Below are 2,165 nucleotides of genomic sequence, written 5' to 3' on the forward strand. Positions count from 1 at the left end.
CTTGTAGCATTCCGCCAAAATTTAATTCTTCGTATTGTTAGCCGACACTGGGCAGCTTGTACATAATTGAATAGAATTGTTTAAATACCTTCAAATTCTTCAAATACCTATAGAATGATAGGTTTCTTTTTTTGTGAGTGTAAAGCACTTAAATACACCAGATAATCAGTTAATTTTGTGTGTGTGTGTTTCAGCTTATTTCGAGAATATTCACAACTTAAATAATTCTTAGGTATTTATCAACCTATAAAACCTTTTTTTTTCAGAATACTTTCAAATTAATAAAGTCTAGTTTAGTAATTAATTTTACATTAAGCACGTATTCCGTTTCCGTATTTCTTGTGACTGAATAACAAAATTCATTGGGCTTTTTAACCTTAAAGTTTTAATTCGTTTTGCTAAAATAAGTAGTTTATAAAATTTATTTAATTAATTTTTTTTCTGAAATGTGCCCCCCCCCCCCCACCAGTGGCACGGCGGTATGTCTGCGGACTTACAACGCTAGAAATCAGGTTTCGATACCCGTGGTGGCCAGAGCACAGATAGCCCTTTGTGTATCTTTGTGCATAAATTCAAAGAAACAAACAAACTGAAATTGGGTTGAAAATGTGAAAATTGTGTAAATCTTTCCAACGTTAAAAAATAATCTGGTTTTTATGTTAAAATGAAAACAAAGAAAATTTAATTATTCATAAAGTAACCAAGTTTGTGAAAACACTGAATTAATTCGAAAAATCTTTTGTCATCGACGTTGATCCCTTCACTCACTCATAATCTACATCTGTTTTCGGTCTTTCTACTGAATCTCATCTATGAATTACAGAACGTGCGTCATGCCTTCACGAAACTTCCATTTATACAGACGTCTACATTATCCTCTTTCAGGCTTCCACCAGGTTAAGGCAGATTTTAGTGTCAGCTTTTGTTTTTGATGATCCAGACAAACAAACTCTCTTCATTGCCTCATCATTATTTAGTTAATATCGTGCTCCGAAGAGGGTGGGGGGTTACACGCCTCTCCATGGAGCGAGTAGTAAACACAATGAGCACGCTTTAATTTTCCTCATAATCTCGTCCATTCACCTCATAACATATGATAAATCGTGGGTTTAAGGACGTGGATCTTGTTACTCAAGCTTTAATACCCGTCTATTTTGTGCGTCAAATTTTGAATCAAAACTTTGTTTATACGGTTTGTTAAACTGTAAAAATACATGAACATTTATGATGTTTAGAACCATGTATTCTTACATATAAGTAAATAATATCTTATTACTACTAATAAGAGTTGAACTACGTAACCTATGAAATGTTCTTTCATTTCCATACTTATATCTTTCATACTTATAATCCCTAATTATATACGGTACGTTTTTTCATTATACCCTGAATACATATAAATATATATATATATATATTAAACAGTATTCGTGTTTTATTTTACTGTGATTGAGTTTTCAGTATACTATTTTATCTAGTTAAGAAATTTCCTTTTTAAAATTGTAACATAATTAACCATTCTCATCGCACAACAAAAGTGAAACTTGGCTTTTATACATGAACTGAAACTTATTCACACAGAGACGGGCGAAGTCGTAATAATGAAACTTTATTAACTGGCTTTACATTTTTTTTTCATAAAAATATGTTTGTGATTAATAATAAATATGTTGTAATAAATGTTTAGTTTTGACTGTCAATATCTATCAATGTGTAGAACGAAAGACTATCTCCTCTGGCTCTATCCATCGAATGAAACTAAAACACGAACTAGGTTAGATTTTTACCCAGAACTGTATTCACTTTTTTAACAGCTTCCACACGACTACAGTCTATTTATTCAACTCTCTAATCGGAAACATTTTAAAACCTTTTCCGAAAGATAAATCATTTGAATTTTTTATCACACTTACGTTTTACAATATCGGTCATAATTTAATATGGAAGTTTCATGTTCATACCAACATTACTCGTGATGTAGCTAGAGGTTCATGTTTCTTGTTACGTATCATGTTCATACCAATATTACTCGTGATTTAGCTAGAGGTTCATGTTTCTTGTTACATATCATGTTCATACCAACATTACTCATGATGTAGCTAGAGGCTCATGTTTCTTGTTACATATCATGTTCATACCAACATTACTCGTGATGTGGCTAGAGG

Source organism: Limulus polyphemus, unplaced genomic scaffold, assembly GCF_000517525.1.
Source record: "Limulus polyphemus unplaced genomic scaffold, Limulus_polyphemus-2.1.2 Scaffold3338, whole genome shotgun sequence".
In the NCBI taxonomy this organism is placed as follows: Eukaryota; Metazoa; Arthropoda; class Merostomata; order Xiphosura; family Limulidae; genus Limulus; species Limulus polyphemus.